The sequence below is a fragment of the Chinchilla lanigera genome, unplaced genomic scaffold (genome assembly GCF_000276665.1).
Source record: "Chinchilla lanigera isolate Chin_1 unplaced genomic scaffold, ChiLan1.0 scaffold00157, whole genome shotgun sequence".
Classification (NCBI taxonomy): Eukaryota; Metazoa; Chordata; class Mammalia; order Rodentia; family Chinchillidae; genus Chinchilla; species Chinchilla lanigera.
Window position 1 is genome coordinate 7504 of NW_004955558.1, and position 16159 is coordinate 23662.

The 16159-nt window shown below is 38.0% G+C and overlaps 1 pseudogene; it reads left to right on the forward strand.

Annotated features, from left to right (window-relative positions):
• Nucleotides 1-6: 6 nt before the first annotated feature.
• On the forward strand, nucleotides 7-2886 carry LOC102025849 (annotated as a pseudogene).
• The last annotated feature ends 13273 nt before the right edge of the window (nucleotides 2887-16159 follow it).

The following is a 16159-nucleotide window of genomic DNA, read 5'->3' on the forward strand; positions in this document are numbered from 1 at the left end:
AAAAGAAACATACTAAAAATTGGCTTAGATTAAACTTTCAATCGTATCTGCCTGAACTGCAGCTTTATGCAAGAGAAAGGGACATTTATGATTGGAATTACATTGCAGAGTCTGTCAAGAGTGATTCCTCAGTTTCATCCCACCAAAGAAATACTTTTCTTGTCAAGACAAACATTTCTCATAAATATGAAAAAGATTCTATTGATTATTTTTCACAGAAGGACATGACATACACATTAGTACAAAACCTTACCGATGGAATGATTGCAGCACATCTTTTAACCAGGCCCCCACACTTTACTATGCATCAGATAGTCCATGTTGGAAAGGAACAATTTATATGTGATATATTTAGCAAGATCTTAAATCAGAAATCAAATCTTGTAAGTCACCGGAGAATTCACACAGGTAAGAAACAGTACAAATGTAATCAATGTGGAAAAGTCTTCAATCATATTTCTCACTTTGCACAACATCAGCGAACTCATACTGGAGAAAAACCTTTTAAATGTAATGAATGTTGCCAGGTATTCAGTCACAAGTCGTACCTAGCAAATCATCAGAGAATCCACACTGGAGAGAAACCGTGCAAATGTAGTGTATGTGGCAAGGTCTTCAATCAGATTTCTTACCTTGCAAATCATCGTAGAATTCACACTGGAGAGAAACCATACAAATGTAATGAATGTGGAAAAGTATTCCATCAAATTTCCCACCTTGCCTGACATTGAACAATTCACACAGGGGAGAAGCCTTTCAAATGTAATGAATGTGGCAGTCTTTAGTCGCAGTTCCTACCTTGCACAACATCTGATAATTCATACCAGAGAAGAACCTTATAAATGTAATGAATGTGGCAACGTCTTCAACAGATTTCACACCTTTCACAACATCATAGAATTCATACTGGTGAGAAACCTTACAAATGTAACGATGTGGCAATGTTTTCAGTTGTAAGTCTTCCCTGACAAATCATCAAAGAATCCGTACTGGAGAAAACCTTACAAATGTAATGAATGTAATAAAGTGTTTAGTCATAATTCATATCTTGCAGAACATTTGATAATTCACACTGAAAAGAAACTTTTCAAATGTAATGAATGTGGCAAGGTGTTCAGTCACAATTCCCACCTTGCATGTCATCACAGAATTCATCCTGGAGAGAAACCTTACAAATGTAATGAATGTGGGAAGGTCTTCAGTCAAAATTTGTATCTTGCATGTCATCAAAGAATTCATACTGGAGAGAAACCTTACAAATGTAATGAATGTGACAAAGTATTCAGTCTGAAGTCTCTAGCACATCATCGAAGAGTTCATACTGGAGAGAGACCTTATAAAGGCAACAAATGTGACAAGAGTGTTCAGTCTAAACTCATCTCTAGCACATCATCAGAGAATTCATACTTGACCAAAACCTTAGAAATGTAATGACAGCTTGTGCACCATAGCACTCACAGAGGAAAGAAATCTTACAAATTTAGTGAGTGTAGCAAAGCTGTTAGTATGTGTTTAAGCCTAACGAAGTATGTAGTCCATATTGGAAAAAAAGTATCTCAAGGTCATCTATGAGGATTCCTAACTTGGAAATTATTGGAGATTTCATCACAGAGAGAAAGCTGACAAATGAATGAGGCTAAACCTGTCGGTTTTTGAGCTTTACAAGGGTTTGGACAGTTCCTACTGAAAAGGTAATTTTCATGTGTAATAAATGAGGCAAGCCTTGAATTATCATTTAACACAAATAGACATAAGCAAATCCATAGTGAAGAGAAACCTTACCAGTGTAACAATGCTATAAGGTGAAAATCTGACATTAGCATTCACCAGAAAATTCAAAGTAGAAAAAACACAAATAGAAAAATGTAATCAGTTTGGCAAACCCTATTTTCAGTGTTCACACTGCAGTACACACATAACCATTCTGGAGAGATACCATAGAAATGTGATGAATGTGCATTCACACCTTACATAACACTGGACAATTTATACATGAGTGATATTTCACAGATGCAGTGAGGGTGGCAAAACCTTTGTGATGAGTTCAAGTAATAACATCCCAATCTATACTAAAGAACAACAGTTACAGATACCATAATGCATGTACAATAGACACTCCCAGCCCCAAAATTCACTAAGCATCAAATGATATCTTTGAGGAAGCCCTACAGAGGCAATGGGCATATTAAGGCATTTATACAAGCATAAACACTATAGCTGAGCTGGGGAGATGTGATGAATGTAGTGAGTCTTTTGTCAAATGTTCATTTTGTTGTCATAAAAGCATTTGTTCTGGAGTGAAACTAGACAAATATAGTGAGCTTAGAAAGTTCACTTTTCCTAGGCATGATGGTGCCTGCCTATAATCCTAGATCTTCAGAAACTTAGGAAGGTAGCCAAAACTTTGAGGCCAACCTGGGCTATATAGTTAAAGGCTAGTCTGAACTGACCCTATCTCAAAATAAACACAAGTTCATTCTTGAATGATGTAGCCTCACGATTCACCAAAAAAATGATACTGCAAAAAGCTACAAATATAATGCTATGGTAAATTATTTGATGATTCTCACAATGTCCATATTATAGAATGTATATGAAGAATAAGTCTATCCAAGGTGAAACCTCTGTCTTCAGAATAATTACAAGTTAAACTATGTTAGCATTCATGATATATGTCAAAGATGGAAGGATAGTTCTAGATGATCCAATATTTCTGATATGAAATACTGCATTCTTTGAGGTTGTTTTTTTTTTTTGGAAAGGCTATGTGTATTTGAATTTTAATCTGATCTTTGGAACCTATTGATAGACTTTCCTTACAAGCTTTATATAATTGTATCTCAAAAGACATCAGTAAAAATAAAAGCCTTGCCTGTAAAGTGAGGACACTGCCTTTTAAAATCATTGTATGCATTGAAGATTATTTGGGCCTGGTATCATGGTGCATGCCTGTATTCCCAGCCACATGGTAGAATGAGGCAGGAAGAGCACACTTACCATCAACTGGGCAACTAGTGAGATCCAGTGCAACAATAAAGCTTCTATGTGAAACTAAAATGCAAAGGACTATACCCCTATATAGTTCAGTGGTAAAGCTTTTCTGTAGCATGTTCAGGGCTCTGTGTTCAATCTCTAGTATGAAAATAAAATTATATATATATATATATACACACACATATATAGACACACACATACACACACACATAGGCACACACAAACACAGTGGTACCTCAGTCATGAACTTACTTCATTACATAATTCTGGAAAAGATGGCCACATTTGTGTTTGGGTGGGAAAGATGACCCTGTACATGTTTATTACCCAAAGCAGGGTTTGCAAACAGAAAATTTTGCCAAACACTTCTGTTTGGGAACCAAATTGTGGGCAAAAAAACAAAGTAAATGAATTGGAAGGTAGACTGAGAAAATCAAATATAGTTATTTCTGTAACTTCTTTATACATTTAACCATGTGTTTTAAACATTTCATATTTCTGAAAATAAATACCTTTAAATAAAAAAATTGTAATGCAAATCACTGTTAAGAAAATAAAATATTTACCATTTTATACCCAAATTTAAAAGTGAAGCAAGTCTGTGGGAAAATCCTGGTTCTAAACAACCATACTACTAAAAACTATAAAGTGTATGGAAAATGCTCAATTTTAGAAATTAGAGACCAAAAACAACAATCTTACCTAAAAGGCAAAAAGATAATATGTGTTAATTTAAACACTGAGCCAGGTTGGGGGGCATGTGTGTATAATCCCACCATATTTTAGCAACTTAAAATTTTATTTCAAAATAACAAAAAGCTGAGGATCAGACCCAGTGTGAAGGCCCTGGGCTCAGTTCCCAGTACCAGAAATATAAAAAGAATGAGTATAATAAAAAATACGTAGAACATGACAAAAGTGATTTCTTTAAAACTAGCAGTAGCATATGTTACCATAGGCTGTCCTAAAAATGTAATAAAATTTTCATAATGGACTGTATTAGGAAAACAAAAAATACTGCAAACAAAAGAGCAAATAAATTATCAGAAAATGCTATATTTAACTCTAAAGCAACCATACTTTAAAAATGGAATAAAGTATTTTTTTTCTTAAGAATTCAAATTACCAAAATAAATGAAGGACTATTTTCCTAGTACACATAAAGTGTGGAATGTATTTTGCCTCTACCATTGGACTAGGAGCTCACAGCTAAAATATTCTGTGGATTCATGCACAAGTTACACTCATGGCTCTGCTGTAACCATCTCCTAACAACTGCCTCCTAATGCTGAAATCAAATGTTAGCAAAAATGACTACACTCTTTCAATTCCTCCCATCAAAAGTCCCAGGTCTCCAAAACTGCTCATCCACCCAAATCAAACTCTGTGCTTGGAAATTCTATTAAACCCATATTCCTGATGTCAATACTGAGAGTACCCACTGCAGATTTCTTCCACACTCCTATTTTCCTAGTGAGATAAATGAAGGCCCAGAATGTTGGACACTAACCTGTTGTCCTTCTGGGTGTGTGCAGATGCTTCCGTAGTTAGACAAAGGGCAAACTCCACTCAGCCAGGTAGTCCTCCAAGATGAGGTCTTTATATAGAGTTGAGGAGGTTCAGAACTTGTGTGCAAATAGACCAAATTAGCATAAAGCCACTGTGATTGGATTATTTCTGACTCTTGCTGGGACTGATGAGTCATTTCTCTGGTGTTACTGTTCCTCTTCATATTTGTTTCACTACAGAACTGTACATTTAAATCAACTACAATTTAATGTTCACCATTTCCACAATTAAAAAGTTTAACATGTTCTTACATACTTCCAGCAATATACAGATGGCCTACTGTAAGTTAAAATATGAAAAATGCCTTTAATACATGTATCTTATGAAATAGCACAGTTTAGCAACAAAGCATACTAAATTACTGGTTCTTCCCCTGAAGGAACACCAGGCCTATGCCCACCATCAGTAGAGAAAACGTGGAATGGCACATTGCCCAAAAAGAGTAAAATACAAAATTCTGCAGAGGTTTGTGGGGCAAACCTTTAATCCCATTTACTCAGGAGACTGAGACATGAGCATCCTAAAATTGTGCCCAGGTTGGGCAACTAAGCAAGACCTGGTCCCCAAATTTAAAAAAGGCTAGGGATAGTGGTGAAGCACTTCTGAGTTCTATCCTCAGTAATGAAAAGAGGAATGAGGAAGGATGGGGAGGAAAGGAGAAAAGGAGTGATGGAGAAAGGGAGAGAAGGAATGAAGGAAGGAAGAGGAAAAGAAATGGTCTGGCTTTGTCACTTTTGTCACTGTTTAGGAATGAACTAGGTTGTGTGCTATGCCTAAGGAAGGACTCACCAAACTCCTCATTTATCAGCAGAACCACAGTACACTGCTACCTGGATGTCTTTTGGTTTGTTTTGGCTTTAGTATGTACATATTTGCAGTACATGAAGTTTACATTCATTTTAGGGAGTGAGTACATGTGCATAATACAGCTTTCTTTTCTTAATTCTCTTACCCTTCACACCCACCTGCCTCCCTCTTCTAATCCCTTTTCCCTATTTTCATTCTTGTTGATATTATTAAGCTTAGCTCATGTTTATGACATAGTGTTTACATTCATTGAAGCTATTAGCCTTTTGACATAACTATCACACATTTGGCATGAATAGCACAAGGATAAACAGCTTCAGAAAGGCCAAGTGGGCTAGGACTGAAGCTCTGTTTTATCTAGTGTGCACATATGTGCAAGTCCTTGAAAACATTTTCCTGGTATTTTCACTTCATCTGTTTCCATAGGCATAAGTTAGTGGTGCTGTATGTCAATAGTATGAAGATTAGGAAGGAACACATTTTTCTCTAAAGCTTCAAAGCATCTGGAGACACACAAGCTTCTCTTCAAGTCTCTTGTGTGTTGGAGCTCAGACTCCTGAGTCCCTCTGTGGGACACCAGTCTGCAGGGTCATGGGAAAGAAAGAGCCTCCCAACCTCCTAGTGGTCTCTTAAGAGATGATGGTCAGAAAGTTTTTTCTCACATACCAGCCAGGAAAATATTTCTCAGAAGTAGTTTCTGCTCCCCAAGGCTGCACTGTCAATGGAAACACTGGTGAGAAGATAATTGCACTCTTGAGAGTGCTGGCGACCTGGCCAGGATGAGAGTATTAGGCATATGTGCTTAATCTGACCCATTACTTTTGCCCGACTCTCCTAAAATCAATCATAAATCAAAAGTTTATCATAAATTGATTGGGTACCTGGTGCTTCATCATTATTATAGATGCAGGATAAGACTGTCTTAAATTATACCCCTCATTGTATGTACCCTCCATAGTGTGTAGAATGTAGGACAGTACTGTCCAGTGACTACCTTCCTGTTGGTACCCAAAATTGGTTGAAACATAATTCTGATCAATTAATCTTTCTGATCCTTGGTTTTATTCCTGTAATGGTACAGTGAAGGCTATGATAGTTGTCATAACAATGAACATATTTTGGTACCACCATGCTCTCACTGTTTCCCTGTCTGTATGTTTGCACATTTTTGGATGGCAACCACACTGTTGATCTGTTAACACACAAGCATACCCTCATCCCCATGTTATTAGTGATGAAGGAGCCTTCCCAGGTTTCTATTTGGCTATGCTTTCATGACACTTGAGTGCAAGGAGAACTGGAAACAGAAGCAGATTACCAGTGAAGTTCAGCAGGAATGCATTTACTTTCTGTGTGTGGACTAAAAAAAGTTAAAGTATCAAAGTCTAACTGTTCTTGTAGAGGCAACTCTACTCACACTTTCTGTTTATTTAATTGTTTTAAGTGATAGATGTGCATTCTCTAGAACTGCCTGTCCTTGATAATTATAAGGAATAATTGTGATGTGCTTAATATACCAGAGCTGAAAAAAGAAAGATAAGCTCCTACTTACATAAAAAGGGCCATTATTAGTTTTTATGATATGGGGAACTCCCATAGCTTCAAAAGCAAGTAAGCAATGCTGTTGAACACGTCTCACATTTTTGCCCTTTGTAACCTGAGAAGCAATTAGTATTGTATTGGGAACAGTGAGTTTAACTATTACAATTTTATCTGCATATCAAGCACTTTGAAATATAAAGTATAGCTAGAGAGCTTTTATTTTTTATTGGTTGTGTTTGCTTTGGTAGTTGGATCTGTATAGAATGTTAACAGACAACAGTTGTATAGTTTATAGTGACAGAAAACTTGAGATCAGAAGCTACATATAATATTATAGCATGACAATCATGATGACATTATTTTTGTGTCACACTTAACTGCCCATCTTGATATGAAAGATCCTTTTTAGTCAATCATCTCTCTCTAGTATATAAAGAAGTTCTCAAATACTTTGTTATCTTTTAATGGGATGTCATCAAAGAAGTTTGTGACATTGTCTGGACTGCTCAGTACCTAAGCATCTCTTAAGTGCAGTGAAACATGTATAACATGTCCATCACAGAAGCCTGTAAAAAACTTATTTGGTAGCTGTTCTAATGCTGGTTTGACATATTATAAGTAGCTGAAGTACAAAATAAAAGCATATATCTGAGTCTAGAAAAAAGTTATCACTATAGACAATCCTGGTTTTATATCTTAGAAGACCTGGACACTTAGAAGGCATGAATATATTTAGTACACCATGAGATGAACAATAATGAGCATCATAGCCATATAAAAACCATTGTCTCTTAATTTTGTAGCAAAAATATCTTTTAATTAGAAAAGCTTATTGTTTTACTTATAGAAAAGTTAACCTTTTGGGCTGGGGATTTAGCTCAGCGGCAAAAGCACCTGCCTGGCATGTGCAAGATCATGAGTTCGGTTCCCGGTACCGGAGAAAAAACAAAACAAAAAAAAAAGAAAAGTTAACCTTTTGATGATGACCAGTGTAAACATATCACAATATGTTGAGCAATGCTTATTGTAGTATGTCTCCTATAAGGCTATGGAAAATACTGGAGTCCCTTTAGTGAACAAAGACTGAAAAAATATTTTTAAGCAGCTGCTGCTTTATTGATCAAAGGTAGTCCTGTCCAATGATCTTTCTAAGCCTAAAGGGTCTCTTTGTTAGCTTAACAAATGATGACCTACTAGAACTAGATCGTAACAATTAGCACATCATTTTTGACTAATGGAAGACTTAAATTATTCTTTACAGGCAACAGTGTGTATTATATTTGTAAAAGTAGCCGGACATATAGCTCAGTGGCACAAGTGCCTGTCTGGCAAGTGCAAGGTCCTGAGTTCGACATCATTTTGATCAGCTGGCAACCTGAGTGGAAGCATGTCTTTAATTTTAATGACATTTATCTATAAGTCAAGTTAAGTTATAGACAAATTTTTTAGACAGATATTTTAAAAATCTAAAAAGACAAAAAGAAGGAAAATTGTTGAGCTCAAACAAAATAGCTATACGTATGGTAAATTAGACAGACAGGTGAACAAACACACATAAGACAATTTGTTTATAAAACCTGAGTGTACTCACAAGTATTTGACCGAGTTAAATTATAATAAATATAAGACTAATCAGAATTTTTATAGGTCAATTAACAGAGATTTCTTAGAATTAGAAGGAATAAAAACCTTTTACTGTAATTGATATTTTCTCTTTATTGTATTTGGTCTTCAGAATTTAATAACTCAGTGCCCTCTTCTTTCATTTAGCATCTGGCTCAGTCACCTCTACACCTTCTGTCACCTACACAGAGCTTCTTTTTCTTCTAACAGTGTTTGTGGGATCTATGGAGGATCACCACATTGCCCTCCCACAGGTTCAAATATGATTGTCCTTATCTGCAAACAGTCGAGGTGACTTGCCTAAATTGACTTTTAGTTTGAATAGTGAGTGTGGCCAAGGCTGTGTATGTGGCTTCATGGAAGCAAGCAGATGATGTGTTGGGCTGGCGTTGCTCTCACCAGTGGTCATAGTTGATCCCAGATAAGTGGGCCATGAGACTATGGAGTTAAGATTTGAGATAATGTCTTCACTGAGGCCTGTGTGACTCCACACTTCTTATGATTCCTTCGCAAAGTTGACACATAACTGGTTACTCATTAACCACAACCTGAATCTGACTGTTCTGCTACTTTCACAGTAATGCTTTGCTCCCTCTTTTACAATACTTGCCTGCCTGGCCACTTGTATAGCACACCCAGCCATAATCTCCTCACCATTTTCCTCGGTGTGAATGTGATCAATAAATACTGAGGTTCTGGTTGCCCTGCCTTTTCTTCCCTGCACACAGCCAGCCATCCCAGATCCCTACTTCATCACCATATTGTCTCTCGGTCTTTATTTTCACTGTGTACTGTAACACCTTACAGGAGATTGAGGTCCACTGCAGGGGCCCCAGATAAGGATCCCCTTCTAGATGACTTGACATAGTTTGGGCTAACATTGAACTTTTATAAGATTCAGTCCTTATATCTTGACAAGCTTTGAAACAATTTATAAGATTTTTGGGAGATCTGGCTGTTCCAAGGACCTGCTTATAATCTTTACTTCCATTTTCAAAGGCCAGTTGTAACATTGTGATCTCAGCTGCTTGTGAATGAGGACTCCATCTGTGGATTGCTTCTTGCAATCTAGCATGGAATTGAGTAAAAGGCACTTTAGACTCCTATAGGATATGTAAGAAGGACTGAACTGAAGTGCCCTCCAGAACTGTAGCTCATGCCCATTTTATCATTAAATTTATCCAGTCATATATTTTATTAGGATAAATTAATTGTTGTGTAAGTTGTGCATAATGTCCCATTCCCAACAGTTTTGTTGTGACCTGGTTTTTTTGCCTGTCATATCACAAGCTCCTGCAGCTGCATATTGGAATGAGGGTATTGACCAGCCATTAGACAGGAGTGGGCAAGATGTTTAATATTTTGTGGAGCCATATGCAGAGCTCTCAAAATGGACTCCAGAAGTTCTAGTGTGTAGGGTTCCTGTACTTTGGCAAGCCTTCCACCTCAGCCACCTAAACACTGGGATTAGAGGCATGCACCACCATACTCTCCCAGGCCAACGGAAGCAGAGAGAGGGAGCTGCTTCTCTGCTACATGGCTCCACCACTGGCCTGCCATGGTCATCTCATTCTTCCTGGTACAGGTCTCGTGCCACCACCACTGCCTCTGTCGCCACTACCCCTGTAGATGACTATGCCACCATCTTGAGTACGTTGCATTAGCCTCTAAAAATTCTGAAGGTTCAGGCCAAGAAAGAGTCTCTCCATAAGTCTCATCCAACTCTGGGTCTTCCCCAGGAGACAGTGGTGCAGTGGACCGTTGCTCCTTCTCTTTACATTTTTCTCCCTTGTCCTGCTCTAAAATGGAAACTTTGGGCATGCTAGCACTTAACAGACCTAAAGCAGATTTTACCAGGCACCAAGATGGAAAGAGCTCAGGAGAAACAGTTTCTTCTCTGCCATGAGCTCTCTTTAAATTTTCTCCCACCTTGCCCCAATTTTCAGTATCCAAGGTTCCTACCTGCAGAAACCACCAAATGTATTTAGCAGTTTCTTGCAACATTTTTGGCAACTTGCAGGTGCTGATTTGAGCTCTGGTCTGCTTTAGAAACATGCATAATAACTGCACACAACTTTATTCTTTTACTAACAAATTCTGCTCCATCATCCCAGCTAACTAAAAACTTTCCAAGGTGCTACATTCTTGCCTTTCACTTTTGCTAAGGACTCTCTGAATTTGTCCTGCAAAGTCCTCTCAGCATCTGGCATTCTCTTCTTTCTACTCAGATGGATCTTCCCTCTCAGGCCTAATCAGGATGTCCCCATTTGGGGTGCCACTTGCCAGGGACCTGGCCAACATCTTCAACTTCCTGTGTGTTGGGTCCTGCAAAGGATGAAACAGGAGACAGCAACAACTTGGTTATGTGTAAAGGGCGGCTGAGAGGTCAGTGCCTCAGGGTAAGCAAAACAAGGATCGGGCTGGGGATTTAGTACAACAGCAAAGCGCCTGCCTGGCAAGCGCAAGGTCGTGAGTTCAATTCCCGGTACCGGAGAAAAACAAAAACAAAAACAAAGCAAAACAAGGATCTCTTCAGGTGGCCCACTATTTATTGAACATATTCACACATTTTATAGGGGGTAGTGTACTTTTCCTGGAATGGGGTGGTGATTGCTGTGGGCTGCTAAAAAGAGCAAAGCATTCCTGCAAGGATGAGACAAAGGTCAACAAGGAAACTACTTTTCCCCACGGGAAGATTTTACTATTGTGACCACATTGCTTTAGAGATCCTTGTCATCTTCAGCAGCTCTTATCTTGCCCTGAGTGCCACAGTGTCACGAGCCATAGACCTTCAGCTGTGAATGGAGAAAATGGGGAGTTTTCACATTCCAATCCAGCTTACAGAGCAGGAAAAGGACAGGCTTGGATACCCCTACGCTCAGTTTATTATTTGTGGTCCCCAACTTGAGAAGAAGGGAGGTCACCACCTCATAGGCCCATGACTCAGGCCTGGGTGCCTCCTCCTACACAGCAGTAGCTGCTTCATTCCCTGGTCACTGTTCCAGTGGTAGGATAAAGTGGGGGCTACTTTCCATGTGACCCTCACAGGCACAGTCTTGGGTAAGTGATCATAGCAGAAAGGGGGATTGTTCAGGATTAAAAACAGACAGAAGGAAAAATTGGAAATCCAGTGAGGCATATGCTGACTTAGTAGAGAGAGATGGGGTCCTAGGCACTGTACCAATTTCTAGTGGTTTCTGATGTAATTTAGTGTAGTCCACAGTAACCTTGGTAACTAGTATATAATCCAAGCAATAGGGTTGGGGCAGATAAATGTAGACTGCTTGCCTAGCATACATGAAGCCCTGAGTTCAATCCCCAACACCAAAAAAAGTCATATTCCAAGCAATAAGGAAATCTGATTATATACTTCTTAAGGACTGTGGTTCTGAAATTAGTCGATTAGTCGAAATGTGCCCCTGAGATTTCCAATCTTGAAATAAACAACAGGCTAAAGGTATAAGAATGAAGAAATCCACTGTAGAAACAGCCTATCTAAATGAAATACCCAGAAGAGAAATGCACAATAGTAATATTCTGACTCAGAGAGTAAGAAGTGCTTAATGAAGACAGTAAATATGTCTTCAATGACAACATCCAAGATCTGCTGTTTGTGATTAGATGGCCCAGTCTCTCCCTCCCACCCCTATCCCTCTCTTGACTCTCCCTCTCCTTCTGAGTGTTAGGAATTGAAGCCAGGGCCTGGCACTTACCAGTCAAGTGCTCTACTGAAGAACTATGTCTGCAATCCATCTATTTATTTATTTATTTACTTAGTTATTTGCTTTGATAGAGGGTCTTGCTGAATTGCAAATGCTCTACTGAAGAACTATGTCTGTAATCCATTTATTTATTTATTTATTTGCTTTGATAAAGGATTTTGCTAAATTGCCCAGCTTTGTCTCAAATTTGTCATTTTCTTGCTTCCTGTCTCTGAGAGGATGGGATATTAAAGTTGTGTGCCACAATCCTCCCTGAGGCTTTTCTGTCTTGATGATAAGGAAGCAGAACTTTATAATATGGGGTTTATTGTAAGTGCACCCTGTAATATTTTCTCTCTTTAAGAAGTACATAACAACAATCTCAAACTCTGTAACTGTAATTTATATAAAGTACAGAATATGTATCTAATACTTCCCAACTTGAATATTTGTCATTTTAATTTGACCACACAACTAACTATGGCTAATAGTATATTTAACTAAGATATTAGTAGATAAATATGTGATCAGAAATAATAAAGCCGGGCATGGGGGGTGTATGCCTGTAATCCCAGCACTTCTGGGGCTGAGGCAGGAGGATTGTTGTGAGTTTCTGTCTTAGTTACTTTTGTTGCTGAAACAAAATACCCAACACTCAGAGTTAAAAGAGGAAAGGTTTATTTAGCTCGCAGTTTGTAGATGTTTCAATCCATAATTGACTGACTCCCAGGCAGAGTGGCATGGCAGACACACATTGGAGAGAAGAAACCATTCATCCAGGTAAAAAATAGCAGAGCAACAAAGAATGACCACAGCTTCTTCTATCCCTTATATTTTATCCAGGTGGGTAGCACTCACACCCTTAATCCTAGTGTTCTTGATCCTAGCATCATACAATGTATCAATTCCAGTGTCACACACTGTAGATCCAGCCACCTCTGCAAAAGCCCCCTATGACCACATGAGGTTGTGTGGGAACATCCAGACACAAACAATAACAAACCATCCACTATTTTATCCTAAATAAGTGTTCCATGTCCCACCATTGAAGACAAGATACAAGATTATGAAAATGTTGTTATAGTTTTGTTCTTGGCATAAAAGGAAATGCTCACAATATTCTTTTTCTTTGTGTTATCATCCTAATACCAAGTTGTTCTTGAGAGCATTAATTCAACTTTGCTGGAGATGAGTTTCTGTAGTATTAAAACTGCAGTCAGCAGACCCTATATTTCATTAAAATCACTAAGCCTTATTCATCTTTATACCGGCCTACTGAAGAAAATTTCACACACTGAAAATCATTTGAACAAAAATTATAAAATAATATTCTACCAACTGCAATATAATGACAAGGAATTAAAAGAAAACTGTGCATGCATCCGTGCATGTGTGTGTGTGTGTGTGTGTGTGTGTGTGTGTGTGTGTGTGTCAAAGCACACAATTATTTAACTTTGTTAGCACAGCATAGTGGTTAAAAGCACTGCCTCACCCTTAGAAAAAAATCGAAACAGGTCCAAGTCCCTAGCCACCCCAAGTCACCTCAGCAGTGTCCACATCCTCATCTTTACAGCTAAGGCAATAGTGAGAGCTGCCTCACAATACTGTGAAAGCAAGCAGTGACCAAGTATGACCCTCATTAGATGAATCCCACTTTGTAAGTGCTCTTTAATGGTCATACATTCAACTCTTGAACGCATCTTAGCAAGAGTCACTTTACTTCTAGGGGAAAAACTCAAAGTGGAGAGTACTAACTTCCATTTGATCTACAAATGTGGCCCATGCTTCCTAATCCCAGGAAGAACACTCTGGCTCTAAGGTATATCAGCAGCAGGAACCAGCAGAATGGACTTGGCAATAGTAGTCTACTTGCTACAGGTGGTGCTAAGTCTCTAGGGAGCTTCTATCTTCTTTCCTATTATTTCTTCCTCTATTTCACTGAGTGCAGGTGAAGGTCAACAGACATGAGTCTCAGAAACCTGATGGAAGCCAGCTGCTTAGTCATCCTGTCCAAAGGAGTCATTCAAGTAATGGTGGCTTTTAGTTTGAGAGATTTCTTCAAAGATCTTGGGTGTAAACTTGTTTTCTGTGTTCACGTGGTAGCAGACATGTGTCTACTGGCAGCGACTGATCCCTGAGTGTCTTCCAGGCAACCCCTTTTCAGGCATCCAACAATGCAAACCCTCTGTAGGAATCCGAGCACAAGTCCTACTCAGGGATCCAACAGCAGAGAGCACTTTCATCTGTTTTCTGTTTTATAGTGGTGGAATTGTGCAAAATGAATCTTTCCCTATTTGGCTTTTGGAAATTCCCAAAATTGGTGGTGAATATATCTATATTGTCCTTAGCATTGTGGACCGTTCAGTAGCTCTCTTGTGTAGGATTCCATTGTGTAAATCCATTAAATTTACCATCCCATTTTGATGTTATGGGAGTAGTTTTTAGCAGGATACTAATATGTATACTCTAGAACTTGTCTTTTGGGAACACATGATGCAATTGTTGAATCACAGGAATACAACTGTTCATCTTTTTTAGGAGGTGCCAAAAGGTTTGTACCAATTTGCACAGTGCTCAGCAATGGATGAAATCATTGATTCATCCACATCCTTGTTAATACTCAGTATATTCTAGTTTCCAATTCACCCTTCTTGGTGTGAGCTGGTAGTTGATTTTATCTGTATTTCCATGATTCCTTAGGAAGTTGAGTGTTGTTTTCCTTGTTTACTAGACATTGGGTAACCTCTTTTTAAATGTGTGGTTAATTTGACAAGTTTGGGTCTGTCTTTATTGATTTCTCTAGGATGACTATAAATCTTTTTTGGTTTCTCCCTTACTCTGAGTTTTAAATTTTACAATAATTTGTTGTTTCCTCTTTTATATTTTATTTTCCCCTCTAAGAAATCTTTTTATAGAAAAAAATATTTTTGGATGGCCTCTTGGAACATGCTATAAGCTATAAGCTATAAGCTATAAGCTCCAACTATTCTGGAGGCTGAGTCAGAAGGATTCCAAGTTCCAGATCAGGCTGGGAAACTTGGACTCTCTCTTAAAACATAAAAAGGTCTGGAGATGCAACTCAGTGCCCTTGATCTCCATTCCTAGTTTTTAAAAAAACTGAAATAGTTTCTACAGGATGAGAATTATTTTGGACTGAAATCAAGCATTATCAATAGATTGTTTTCTGCATGTGTAAAAACACTGATACCTTCTGGATATTTTCACAGAAGAAATAAAAACATCATACCACAGTGATATATGTGCATCCATGTTTACAGCATCACAATTTGTAACAGCTAAATCTTGGTAACAACCCAAATACCCATCAACTGAGGAATGGATAAAAAAGATGTGGTCTTTTCATAAAATGGAGTACTACTCAGCTATAAAGAAGGATAAATGAGACATTTATAGGGAAATGGAGGCAACTCGAGATCATACTCATAAGTGAACTCAAACCCTCATGTATAAACATCATATTGTCTCCCTAGTGTAAGAAGCTGAAGAGTAAATAAGATAAAAAATGTACAATATTGTGAAATGGGAAGAAAGTGTTCAATAGGAGTGAGAAACTAAGATGCGGAAAGGAGAAAAGAAAAAAAAAGGAAAAATATATAGTAGTTAAGACAGTTACACTACTAATTGCATTAGTTCAATGAGAATAAAGGTTTGTGCCTATATTGTTTGATCAATTTTTCAGCCTGTATCTTGTAATGTGAGCAACTACTTTGAAGATAACAATACACAATGTACTAACCATTGTTACTCTCCTAAAATCTTGTTTTGAAAATTTGTGCCATTATTTTTTCTTTAAAATTAAAAAAAAAAAAAACATCGATACCTATGTCAATACACTTAAGATTCATTGTGCATCTCAGAGGGCTTGAGGTAGCTCAGGGTTGCCTGTTTCACAGGTCAACCAA